The sequence below is a fragment of the Anabrus simplex genome, chromosome 7, assembly GCF_040414725.1.
Source record: "Anabrus simplex isolate iqAnaSimp1 chromosome 7, ASM4041472v1, whole genome shotgun sequence".
Lineage (NCBI taxonomy): Eukaryota > Metazoa > Arthropoda > Insecta > Orthoptera > Tettigoniidae > Anabrus > Anabrus simplex.
In genome coordinates, this window is record NC_090271.1 from 158508756 (window position 1) to 158522621 (window position 13866).

Consider the following 13866-nt stretch of genomic DNA (forward strand, 5'->3'; position numbering starts at 1 on the left):
CTTTACTCCAATCAATGATAGGATGTGCTCTGTGAGAATTAGGGCAAAATTCTTCAACGTAACTGTTTTGTGTGTACGCCCCTACTGAGGAGGCAGAAGATGAGAAGAAAGATGCATTTTATACTAAATTGGAGGAAGAAATTAATAAAGTTCAAAGACACGATGTGAAAATTATCCTTGGAGATTTAAATGTAAAAATTGGAAGAGAAGAGGTGTACAAACACTTAGTAGGGAAAGAAAGCCTGCATGAAGTAAGTAATGATAACAGATTGAGATTGACTGATTTTGTGAGTGGAAAGCAGATGATAATTAAAAGTACTTGGCATCCTAGGAAAAAACTTCACAAGGAAACCTGGATTTCACCAGATAGTGTGACAAGAAATCAAATAGACCATGTTATCATAGACAGTCGACATGCATCAGATATTATGGATGTTAGAAGCTGCAGAGGTGCTGACGCAGATACAGACCACTATCTTGTTAGAGTCAAGTACAGACAAAAAATAGATTTGGCAAGAACGGAAAAAGTAACAAGAAAGGCAAAGCACAATATTGAAGGTCTAAAAAATGAGGAATTGCAAGAGAAATACAGAAAGAAAATAGCTGAATCTTTGGAAATAAAAAGGGAATTATGGGAGAAAGGAGAAGTGGAAGATAAATGGGAGATACTGAAAACAACTATCAGTGAAGTTGCAGATAGTACCCTGGGAAAGAAGAAATTGATAAAGAGAGCAGAATGGTTTGATGAGGAATGTTCAACATTAATCCAAGAGAGGAATGATGCTAGGAACAGAATGCTTCAAAGGAGAACAAGACAAACAGTAGAAGAGTATAGAGAGAAACGAAGAAGAGCAGATAAGATATGTAGATATAAGAAAAGAGCTTTTGAAAGAAAGAAAATCGAAGAACTGGATGAAATGAAGGATAGAAACGAGGTACGAAAGTTCTATGAAAGAACAAAAGACCTTAAGAGAGGATTTCAACCAAGAGCTGTTTTCTTCAAGGATAAAGATGGAAACCTTCTGGGTGATAAAAGCAAAGTGCTTGGAAGATGGCAGGAGTATTTTTACGAGTTACTCAATGGAAATAATGAAGATGATAGAGAGGAGGAAAATATAAATGTTGATGGGGAAGAAAGAGAATTGGAAGAGGAATCAGTAAAACAGCCAGACTTAGAAGAGGTCAAAGCTGCAATTAATGCATTAAAGAATAATAGAGCCCCAGGTGAAGATGGAATGGAGTCAGAGCTGTTGAGATATGGGGGAGATGGAATAGAAAAGGCTGTTTATGAATTGATTAAGGAGGTTTGAACAAAGGAGGAAATACCCAAGGATTGGACATTGGGTATAATTTACCCAACACATAAAAAGGGAGACAAGGCAGTATGTGGAAATCATCGAGGGATCACCTTGCTGGATGGAACGTACAAGGTTTTTGGTAAGGTACTAGCCTTAAGATTGGAATTATGGATGGAAAGAATATTAGGGGATTACCAAGCAGGTCTTAGAAAACATCGCTCCACTCTGGATCAGATATTTATATTACAAGTGCTAGAGAAATTTTATGAATATGAAAAACAGCTACATCAGCTGTATGTTGATTTTAAACAGTCATATGACAGTCTAGATAGGAGTAAAATTTACAAGATTATGAAAGAATTTGGAATCCCAAGGAAATTGATTAGATTAACAGAAATGACTTTGAAAACAACAGTATGCAAGGTGAGAGTGGAGCAAGATCTGTCAGAGGAGTTTTTAGTGGAGAGAGGACTAAGACAGGGAGATGTACTTTCCGCACTCCTTTTTAACCTAGCATTGGAAAAAGTAATCCGTCAATTGCCCATTAACCCAGGGGGAACCATTTTGAACAGATTAGTACAAGTGATAGCATATGCTGATGATGTAGCAATAATTGCAAGAAATGAAAGAGCTCTTGAAGAGAGCTACTCAGTATTAGAAGAGAAAGCAGGGGACCTATTACTAGAAGTGAATATAAACAAAACAAAATATATGAAGATGGGAGATACAGAGGGAGTAAGAGGAAGGACCCCAGTAAGATTAAATGGGAAGGAATATCAAAGAGTCACATCTCTCAAATATCTAGGCTCTATAATAACAGAGGACAATAAAACCTCCGTGGAAATACAGGAGAGGATAACAAGTGGAAACCGATGCTTTTACGCCTCGCAAAATATGTTTAAATCCAGGAATGTCAGCAGGAAAACAAAAATTAAAATTTATACAACAGTACTAAGACCAATAGTTATGTATGGATCAGAATGCTGGGTGATGACCTCCAGAGAAGAACAGTGGCTGTTACGGTGGGAAAGGAAGATATTGAGAAAGATATTCGGTGCAGTAAGAGAGCAGGATGGGTGGAGATTGAGGACAAATGTAGAGCTGCAAGGACCGTTTGGTCAGCCCCATATTGTTACTAAAATTAAGCAGGGAAGAATTAGGTGGCCCGGTCATGTTCAGAGAATGGCAGAAACCTGCACCGTTAAATAGGTGTTTATAGGGAAACTTCATGGAAGGAGGAGAAGAGGAAGACTCAGGAAAATATGGATTGATGAAGATGAGGATGACCTTAGAAAGTTAGGACCGAGATGGAGGCAGGTGATAAAGGAGGCCAAGGACCTACAAGGACTGTAGCGCCGACCAGTAAGTAAGTAAGTAAGTAAGTTGCTTTACGTCGCACCGACACAGGTAGGTCTTATGGCGACGATGGGACAGGGAAGGGCTAGGAGTTGGAAGGAAGCGGCCGTGGCCTTAATTAAGGTACAGCCCCAGCATTTGCCTGGTGTGAAAATGGGAAACCACGGAAAAAGATTTTCAGGGCTGCCGACAGTGGGGCTCGAACCTACTATCTCCCGAATACTGGATACTGGCCGCACTTAAGCGACTGCAGCTATCGAGCTCGGTCATACAGTATATTAGATAGTATCTTGACTGTTACATTCGTGTGCAAACAGCAGGTTTCATTTCTATTACAGCATAGTAGGACAAAGTAGTAGTAATATTAATCTGTATAGTGTTTAACTTTGTTGGTAATCTTTGAGTACCTACCGGTAGATCTTGTGAATATCTACATTTAGGCCTAATTGGAATTTTTATTTCTATTTGTGCTTAGTAAGAAGCTAGGATTCGTCTGAACGTAGTTTTAACATTATTGTAGTGTAGTATAGTAACTTATTAGAAATTAGAGTGCCTATTCTATAATTTTGAGTAGTTTTGCGAATTTCGAACTTTAATAGTAATTTTCTTTCCTGTTTTTGCTTGGTAATAACCTGTTGTAATTAGAATATGTACTTAATTAATTAGAATAGTAATTAGAATACGTAGTTTAAAATTATTGTAGTGTATTGTAGTAACGATATCTGTAGGCATACTTAGTCTGAACGTAGTTTAAAATTATTGTAGCGTATTATAGCATCTTATTAGAAAGTAGTGTGTTTATTCTATTACTGTGAAATATTTATATAGTACAGTACCGTTTCTGTGGTATCTGTAGTAACTCTCTTACTAAAATTCTGTTGTAATTAGGGTAGACTTAACTGCAGTTAAGAATTGTGTAATTATTTTGTATTATTCTGTTTCCAGTAATTAACAGCAATTTTCATCGTGTTAGCGTGTTGTAGGAATAAAAATAGTACAATTAAGTAGTATAGTAGTGTAGTAGTAGCCTATATTAAATAACTTACTGTCGTGTGATCTTTGTGAACTAACCTAGACAATAGTTCTTTCCTTTCATTTTTATTTTGCATAGAATATCTTATTTTTCCTTTTCCTTTCATATTTAGTAAAAAATGGCTAAGCAATGCGAGTGTACAGTAGGGACTGTGGGTGTGGCCAGGCATTAAGGAGTATGAGGGAGGAGTTGGAAAGCTTGAGGGAAATAATTAGGATTCTCTCAGAGGACAGGAAGGAAAGTAGGCCTCCAAACAATGTACAGGATACAGTAGGTGTAATAGAGAGATTGAAAGGAAAGGGGAGAATTGTGGAAGACAGATGGTCCAATGTTTTAAGGGGAAGGAGATTGCAGAATAAGGGCCCCATTCAGGATCAAAATTCAGGACAGGTGTCGGTGAGAAATCGGTACGAGTCACTGCAGGTAGAACAACCGAGGGGAGATGAGGAACAGGGAACTGTTGCCGAGAAGTTTGGAAGCAGGAGAAAGGGAAGAGGTAGGAAAGGGAAATGCGGAGTAGTGGATAGGAAAAGACAGGTGGAACAGGGTCATGGGATGGAGGAAAGGGAGGAGGAAGTAGCTTCTGCAGCTGTCAGGAAAGATAGGACTGACCAGGAGGGGAGGGGATCAAATGAGATGGGTAGGGGTGAGGCTCTGGTCATGGGGGACTCTATCGTTAGACATGTCGGAAAAGTGTGTGGAGAAAAGGGTAACAGAGTAGAGTGTTATCCAGGAATTAGGTTAAGGCAGATGTTGAGGAAAGTAGAAGAGAGGGATGAGGGAAAGGAGAAGGTGCTAGTGTTTCACGTTGGTACTAACAACGTAAGACAAACAGGTATAAGTACCAACATAGTTGGGGATGTGTGGGATCTGGTAAATGCAGCACGGATGAAATTTAAGAAAACGGAGATTGTTATCTGTGGAATTCTGTGTAGGAGGGATACTGACTGGAGGGTGATTGGGGATTTAAATGAGACTATGGAGTGGGTATGTGGGAAACTGGGAGTGAAATTTCTAGATCCTAATGGGTGGGTAGGAGATAGGGATCTGCGCTCAGATTGCCTTCACATAAACCGCAGTGGTACATATAAGTTAGGAAATTTGTTTAGAAGGGTTGTAGGGTGGTACATTCAGGGAAACAGAGTGGCCTAGGGAGCGGTGTTAAAGGAACAGGGAACTGGAAATCAAGTAGGGATGACATAAAACTGTTAGTGCTCAACTGTAGAAGTATTGTAAAGAAAGGAATAGAATTAAGTAATTTAATAGATATATACTTACCAGATATTGTAATAGGAGTTGAATCATGGCTGAGAAATGATATAATGGATGCAGAAATTTTCTCACGACACTGGAGTGTGTATCGTAGAGAGAGGATAGGAATGGTGGGAGGGGAAGTATTCATTCTCGTGAAAGAAGAATTTGTAAGCTACGAAAAAGTTAAAGATGACAAGCACGAAATTCTAGGGGTAAGGCTCATTTCTAAAGATAATAGGCAACTTGATGTCTTTGGAGTGTACAGATCAGGAAAGGGTAGCGCAGATGCTGATTCAGAATTATTTGATAAGATAATCAGCTATGTGGGAAACGATAAGGAAAGGAACGTGATTGTAGCGGGTGATCTCAATTTATCAAATGTCAATTGGGAAGGTAATGCGAACGACAGGAAGCATGACTAACAAATGGCAAATAAGTTAATATGGGAAGGGCACCTGATTCAGAAAGTGATGGAACCAACAAGAGAGAAGAATATTCTGGATGTGGTGCTGGTAAAACCAGATGAGGTCTATAGAGAAACCGAAGTAATAGATAGTATTAGTGATCACGAAGCGGTTTTTGTCGTAGTTAAAAAAATAAATGTGAAAGAAAGGAAGAGATTAAAATTAGGACTATTAGGCAATACCATATGGCTGATAAAACAGGCATGAGGAAGTTTTTAATAAGTAACTATGATCGGTGGAAAACGGTAAATAAAAATGTAAACAGACTCTGGGATTGGTTTAAAGAAATTGTTGAGGAATGTGAAGAGGTTTGTACCTTTAAAGGTGTTAAGGAATGGTAAAGACCCACTATATTATAACAGGGAAGTAAAGAGACTAAGAAGGAGGTGCAGGTTGGAAAGAAATAGAGTTAGAAATGGCTGTGGAAGTAAGGAGAAATTGAAGAAACTTACTAGGAAATTGAATCTAGCAAAGAAGTCAGCTAGGGATAACATGATGGCAAACATAATTGGTGGCCATACTAATTTTAGTGAAGGATAGAAGAATATGTATAGGTACTTTAAAGCAGAAACAGGTTCCAAGAAGGATATTCCAGGAATCATTAATGAACAAGGGGAGTGTGTATGCGAGGATCTTCAAAAGGCAGAAGTATTCAGTCAGCAGTATGTATAATAATAATAATAATGTTATTTGCTTTACGTCCCACTAACTACTTTTTAAGGTCTCCGGAGACGCCGAGGTGCCGGAATTTAGTCCCGCAGGAGTTCTTTTACGTGCCAGTAAATCTACCGACACGGGGCTGTCGTATTTGAGCACCTTCAAATACCACCGGACTGAGCCAGGATCGAACCTGCCAAGTTGGGGTCAGAAGGCCAGCGCCTTAACCGTCTGAGCCACTCAGCCCGGCAGCAGTATGTAAAGATTGTTGGTTACAAGGATAATGTCCAGATAGAGGAGGTTACTAATACTAAAGAAGTATTAAAATTTACCTATGACAGCAATGACATTCACAGTAAGATACAAAAGTTGAAAACTAGAAAAGCAGCTGGAATTGATAAGGTTTCGGGGGATGTACTAAAGACAATGGGTTGGGATATAGTACCATATCTGAAGTACTTGTTTGATTATTGTTTGCATGAAGGAACTTTACCAAATGAATGGAGAGTTGCTATAGTAGCCCTTGTATATAAAGGAAAGGGTGATAGACATAAAGCTGAAAACTACAGGCCAGTCAGTTTTACATGCATTGAATGTAAGCTTTGGGAAAGCACTCTTTCTGATTATATAAGACATGTTTGCAAAATTAATAACTGGTTTGATAGAAGGCAGTTTGGGTTTAGGAAAGGTTATTCCACTGAAGCCCAACTTGTAGGATTCCAGCAAGATATAGCAGATATCCTAGATTCAGGAGGTCAATTGGACTGTATCACGATTGATCTGTCTAAGGCATTTGATAGGGTAGATCATGGGCGACTACTGGCAAAAATGAGTGCAATTGGACTTGACAAAAGAGTGACTGAATGGGTGGCTCTGTTTCTAGAAAATAGAACTCAGAGAATTAGAGTAGGTGAAGCTTTATCTGTCCCTGTAAAAATTAAGAGGGGAATTCCTCAAGGCAGTATTATTGGACCTTTATGTTTTCTTTTATATAGGCCTATCAATGATATGTGTAAAGAAGTGGAATCAGAGATAAGGCTTTTTGCAGATGATGTCATTCTGTACAGAGTAATAAATAAGTTACAAGATAGTGAGCAACTGCAAAATTACCTCGATAATGTTGTGAGATGGACGGTAGGCAATGGTATGATGATAAACGGGGATAAATGTCAGGCTGTGAGTTTCACAAATAGGAAAAGTCCTCTCAGTTTTAATTACTGCGTTGATGGGGTGAAAGTTCCCTTTGGGGATCATTGTAAATACCTCGGTATTAATATAAGGAAAGATCTTCATTGGGGTAATCACATAAATGGGATTGTAAATAAAGGGTACAGATCTCTGCACATGGTTATGAGAGTATTTAGGGGTTGTTGTAAGGATGTAAAGGAGATAGCTTATTTGTCTCTGGTGAGACCCCATCCAGTGTATGGGACCCTTACCAGGATTACTTGATTCAGGAACTGGAAAAAATCCAAGGAAAAGCAGCTTGATTTGTTCTGGGCGATTTCCGACAAAAAAGTAGCGTTACAAAAAATGTTGCAAAGTTTGGGCTGGGAAGAGTTGGGAGAAAGGAGACGAGTTGTTCGACTAAGTGGTATGTTCCGAGCTGTCAATGGAGAGATGGCGTGGGAGGACATCAGTAGACGAACAAGTTTGGATGGTGTCTTTAAAAGTAGGAAAGATCACAATATGAAGATAAAGTTGGAATTCAAGAGGACAAATTGGGGCAAATATTCGTTTATAGGAAGGGGAGTTAAGGACTGGAATAACTTACCAAGGGAGATGTTCAATAAATTTCCAATTTCTTTGAAATCATTTAAGAAAAGGCTAGGAAAACAACAGTAGGAAATCTGCCACCTGGGCGACTGCCCTAAATGCAGATCAGTAGTGATTTTGTGTGATTGTGATTGTGTGACCTCAGAACAAACTCCTGGTTCCACTTAACGTAATAATGAAAGATGATAGTGTCATTTTTATTAAGGACACAATGATGGTAGATTTGACAATATCCGTCAAGGAATGCCTGTTTCGAAGTGTCGAGTGCCTTGAATGTGAAGGTATTTTATAAGAAAATAGGCGTGTGCCAACCGAAACCTTTTATATAACAGCTGGGATAAGCTGTACTATTTGGTGAGTCAGTTTACAATTACGAACATCTTTCCACCTCCATTATTATTTATATCCTAGTGATTATTTTAGAAGATGCCTTTATTTCTCATAGTGATATGGATATAGTCAGATGTAGGGACCGGTCTAGAAAGCCAAGAATAACGGTCGAGAGGATTCGTCATGCTGACCACACGACACCTCGTAATCTGCAAGCCTTCAGGCTGAGCAGCGGTCGCTTGGTAGGCCAAGGCCCTTCAAGGGCTGTAGTGCCACGGGGTTAGGTTAGGTTAGTTAGATGTAGGGAAATAATGTTTGCTTTGGTATGATATTGGAATTATTAGTTTCAGCCTAGGGTACAGTATCCACCAGAGCTTATGATATGGGCTGCTACAATTTCTTACACGTATGTAGGAGCTTATCAGTTAATACAACGAATATCATGGCTATCTCATCATATATATCTTTGATAGAATAGGCTCGTAAGAATACTACTGAAGCTTGCTCTACATTTGACCATTTGTATCCTGCACCTATCTAGAGGCAGAAAGTTGCGTTAGCTATGAGCATTTATCATAACGTTATTGTGGCATAAGAGATTTTTACATGAGTGTACTGTTAATTCTGAATTTAATATCTAATAGTGGATCAACAGAGATGTGCCAGGCCTATATGCTCACATTAACTTACTATGAATTTTCTACCGTAGCAATTCTGTCTTAATATTTCTGTAATTACTCAGTTAGGATTGCATTAATTGATATCATCAGATCTACCACCATCATGTATCTTAATAAAAGAACATTATCATCCTTTATTACTAATTATGTTAAGTGGAACATTATTGTAGCATAAGAGATTTTTTACATAATGAGTGTACTGTTATCCTTTATGTAACATCCTTCAGATATTACATTCAGAAATAACAGTACACTCACTATATAAAAATCTCTTATGCCACAATAATGTTAGATAACATTTACGTATTCCATTTCGTATTTATTTTCTTGCATGTTTCGTTATATCAGTGTTGTGTTATTCTTATTTTAACGATGCTAAAGTAATGCATTAACCTAACTAATGCATTCGTTCGTAATCCTTTCCTTCTTTATTGTGCATTATTTCAATTATTGTCTACTCCGTGCATATTTTTGACATGAATCTTGGAGTTCCTGCAGGAAAGTAATCTAATATGCGAAGCTTTCACGACGAAATAAAATTATTTAGATGACTCCCTAACCTTGAACAGTCGGCATCTGGCCCCCTATTATGTCCGCCATTTTGGTTTTGATATAACAGTCTGAGATATTGTATATAATTGGTCTTGTTATTACTTATTACGAACACATGCGCGGTCTTTGCCTACGTTATACACTCACAAGGCCGTGAAATGCAGGTTTTTATCTTTTATTATTAATGAAAAGGTGCGCCCGAAAGGGCGTTTAAGAGTTTTACTTGATCAAACTTTTTGTTAATACATAGTTTACGGTGAAACCAATGTATCGCTAGCCTAATGATAGCATGTCTTTGTATTTGGTTTGTTCCGGTCCAATCCCTGTATATCATTGCGTCCATCCCAAAGAAATTGTAGTCTTTCTCCTCTGCTTTCCATTTTCTTTCTGCTATTAGTTCATTGTACGGTCCGGTGGAAGGTAATTGTAGTTTGATCCTTAATTCTTCTAGGAAGAACACATATCTGAACGCTATCGGAGTCGAGGATATGGAGCTCGCGAATATGCTACATAGCATATTAATACAGAAATATAATGGGGATGACACAGAGATGCATGGCGTTACGCTTGATAGATATACTGATTTTGAAGGGGAGGAAAAGCCTGTACTTCAAGTATTATATTGGATGATTTTCACCAGAGATCATGTATAACCCGACATCATATGACATGGAGTGCAACACTGACTGTTTTCCACCTTCAAAAATCTGACATCCACTGTCGAGTTTGAACCCGCGATCTAGGAATCCGTGAGATGACGTTCTACCCAATGATGCAAACCGCCACAACGATAAAAAGAATAGCAATTGGAATGTGGAGGTCTGCCCAAAGGAACCTATCGCCAAAACTCTAAAATAATCCGAATTTGGTTTTACCATAAATAGGATATTGGGTTTAAAACACTTACCAGCAGTTTTACGGCGTGCCTTTGTTTTTAGCTACTAGAAGAATTATATTATATTATATTATATTATATTATATTATATTATATTATATTATATTATATTATATTATATTATATTATATTATATTATATTATATTATATTATATTATATTATATTATATTATATTAGCACTCACCTGTTCGTACGTAGAATGTCGACTGAGTTTAGTTTCCTGTCTGAGGACACAATAGAGCTCAGTAAAACGGATGTCGTTACAACAGTCCCATGGCTCACTGCCTGCCGAGAGACACCATAGTGAAGCATTCATGAGTGCGATATTAGTTCTGCCAGTGTCACCTTGCTTCAGAGCGTTCACAATACTTTGTCCGTCATTGGATGGTGACATAATACGGAGAAGATGAGGCCCGAAGTTTAAATCTTTCAGCAGAAGAGACAATATATATGAATTATACATTATTATTATTATTATTATTATTATTATTATTATTATTATTATTATTATTATTATTATTATTATTATTATTATTATTATTATTTTAGGCTAACAGGAAATATTATTTATAGTATATGCATGCTCATAATGACTTGAACTCAAAATATTTGATGAGGAAAAGTTGGAGAATCTGGAGAAGTTGTTAGAAAAGTTTTTCACGTCTACGCTGGATATATTTTCTTGACTTTCCAGTTATTACTCCAGACATAATGAACTACAGTAAACTTCAAGTCTTAGGGAACATTTTTCAAGCTTATTGCGAATATAATTGATTATGAACTCCTTTTTGAGGGCTAGTTAACTATAATTTTCTTTTTCTACCGCCTTTCCCACGGCTGCGCGGTCGCGGGTGTGAATTGTGTCGCACATGTAGATTTGGCTCTGGTTTACAGCCGAATGCCCTTCCTGACTCCAGCCCTATGTGAAGGGATGGAATCACTATTGCGTGTTGCTTGGTAGTGTTATGTGTTGTCTGAATATGAAGATGAGTATGTTGGGATAAACACACACATGCTGTCCCCGAGTCAGAAGAATGAATTCAGATGCGATTAAAATCACCAACCCGGGCAGGAATCGAACCTGGGACCTTTGAAGCGAAGGCGTCAACGCTGACCATGCAGCCAAGGAGTCGGAGATTAGTTAATAAAATAATAATGTGTGTTTTGACATATTGTCTTTTAATGTTTATACTGTACCTCCATGTGCACATATCTGTGAGTATTTTAGACGTATATTTCCGTGTCTGTATTAAAACCGTGACGTGACCCTCCTGTATGAAATTTCACGAGCCGCCACTGCATAGCGTACTTCGTTAAGCAACATTTTGTTACCTGTCAATTAGTTATGAAGTTTCAAACAGTTTAAACGTTTGAGATCCTATTGTACATTTACTCTTGACTGCACTGCCTCTGTAACCGTGCGGTTCTTTAGTCTGTCGAAACTAACGCAGGATAAAATACACTGACTGACAGAGCAAATGCAACACCAAGGAGGAGTGGTTCGAAAGGGATGAAAGTTGGGGAAAAAACAGAGACGGCACGGACGAATAATTGATGTTTATTTCAAACCGATATGCAGGTTACACAATGCGCACGGCATCGACTCAGTAGGATGTAGGACCACCGCGAGCGGCGATGCACGCAGAAACACGTCGAGGTACAGAGTCAATGAGAGTGCGGATGGTGTCCTGAGGGATGGTTCTCCATTCTCTGTCAACCATTTGCCACAGTTGGTCGTCCGTACGAGGCTGGGGCAGAGTTTGCAAACGGCGTCCAATGAGATCCCACACGTGTTCGATTGGTGAGAGATCCGGAGAGTACGCTGGCCACGGAAGCATCTGTACACCTCGTAGAGCCTGTTGGGAGATGCGAGCAGTGTGTGGGCGGGCATTATCCTGCTGAAACAGAGCATTGGGCAGCCCCTGAAGGTACGGGAGTGCCACCGGCCGCAGCACATGCTGCACGTAGCGGTGGGCATTTAACGTGCCTTGAATACGCACTAGAGGTGACGTGGAATCATACGCAATAGCGCCCCAAACCATGATGCCGCGTTGTCTAGCGGTAGGGCGCTCCACAGTTACTGCCGGATTTGACCTTTCTCCACGCCGACGCCACACTCGTCTGCGGTGACTATCACTGACAGAACAGAAGCGTGACTCATCGGAGAACACGACGTTCCGCCATTCCCTCATCCAAGTCGCTCTAGCCCGGCACCATGCCAGGCGTGCACGTCTATGCTGTGGAGTCAATGGTAGTCTTCTGAGCGGACGCCGGGAGTGCAGGCCTCCTTCAACCAATCAACGGGAAATTGTTCTGGTCGATATTGGAACAGCCAGGGTGTCTTGCACATGCTGAAGAATGGCGGTTGACGTGGCGTGCGGGGCTGCCACCGCTTGGCGGCGGATGCGCCGAACCTCGCGTGCTGACGTCACTCGGGCTGCGCCTGGACCCCTCGCACGTGTCACATGTCCCTGCGCCAACCATCTTCGCCACAGGCGCTGCACCATAGACACATCCCTATGGGTATCGGCTGCGATTTGACGAAGCGACCAACCTGCCCTTCTCAGCCCGATCACCATACCCCCTCGTAAAGTCGTCTGTCTGCTGGAAATGCCTCCGTTGACGGCGGCCTGGCATTCTTAGCTATACACGTGTCCTGTGGCACACGACAACACGTTCTACAATGACTGTCGGCTGAGAAATCACGGTACGAAGTGGGCCATTCGCCAACGCCGTGTCCCATTTATCGTTCGCTACGTGCGCAGCACAGCGGCGCATTTCACATCATGAGCATACCTCAGTGACGTCAGTCTACCCTGCAATTGGCATAAAGTTCTGACCACTCCTTCTTGGTGTTGCATTTGCTCTGTCAGTCAGTGTAAATTTGTAAAGTACCTGAAAAAGAAGACATTAAAACAGTAATACATGTTTCGCTCTTGAAAAACATAATCAAATTCTATCAAATCATCTCCTGTGGGTGGAGATGGTGGAATAACACCTACCGTATGTCCTGCCGTAAGAGGAGACGAAAAGGGGCTCCAGGGCCTCTTAACTTGGAAGCGTGGTTTGGCGATCACGGAACCTTTAGCTGAGTCCTGGCATTGCTTCCACTTACTTGTGCTGGGCTCCTCACTTCCATCTCTCCACCACTACCACCATCTGTCAAATCACAATTTATTATTATTATTATTATCATCATCGTCGTCGTCGTCGTCGTCGTCGTCGTCGTCGTCAATGGTGTGACTGAATGTGTTATCAAAGATGTCTACGCTGCTATAGGCTCCGTGCGCTGAAGGGAGAAATGCACCGCTCCGCTGCGAGTGGCGAACGTTGTAAGTTAATACGTTTCGTCGCGCACATATCTGCTGTCGTCTCACCGCGTGCTGCCATGGCTGACTAAATGATAACAATGGGATTTCAGAGTATTTTATGCAAGAACAATTGGCCACATTATTCCAAACTTGCAGAAAGTGGCCATGTAATGAATTTACAAGAAAAACAGTTCGCAGGAAATAGCAACAGAGCAATAACTGCAAATGTGATAAGAAAGAAACATTGGTTCCCTAGAT

General features: G+C 40.1%; 1 protein-coding gene across 1 annotated transcript in view; it reads right to left on the reverse strand.

The window, feature by feature from the left end:
- The window catches only part of LOC136877751 (ABC transporter G family member 20), a 160322-nt gene extending 149657 nt beyond the window's left edge, over positions 1 to 10665 (reverse strand). Inside the window, exon 1 of the mRNA XM_068228734.1 lies at positions 10482 to 10665. The gene's annotated coding sequence lies outside the window, so the exon portion shown is untranslated. The remainder of the gene's footprint in view (positions 1 to 10481) is intronic.
- Positions 10666 to 13866: the final 3201 nt, after the last annotated feature.